Here is a 340-nt window from a genome sequence, read left to right on the forward strand (position 1 = left end):
CTTAGTTTTTTGAGGAACCTCCATACTGTTTTCCATAGTGGCTGTACCAATCTGCAGTCTCACCAGAAGTGTATGAGGGTTCCTTTTTCTCTGGATCCTCTCCAACATTTGTTATTACTTATTCTATTTTAACTTATTACCTATTCTAACCAGTGTGAGATGGTATCTCATTGTGGTTTTGATTTGCATTTCCCTAATAGCTAGTGATGTTGAGCATCTTTTCATACATTTGTTGGCCATCTGTATGTCTTTTTTTGATAGGATCGTTTGCTTTTTTGTTGTTATTGAGTCGTATGAGTTCTTTGTATATTTTGGATATTAGGCCCTTATCGGAGGTGTT

The sequence above is a fragment of the Pteropus vampyrus genome, unplaced genomic scaffold (genome assembly GCF_000151845.1).
Source record: "Pteropus vampyrus isolate Shadow unplaced genomic scaffold, Pvam_2.0 Scaffold633, whole genome shotgun sequence".
Taxonomy (NCBI): domain Eukaryota; kingdom Metazoa; phylum Chordata; class Mammalia; order Chiroptera; family Pteropodidae; genus Pteropus; species Pteropus vampyrus.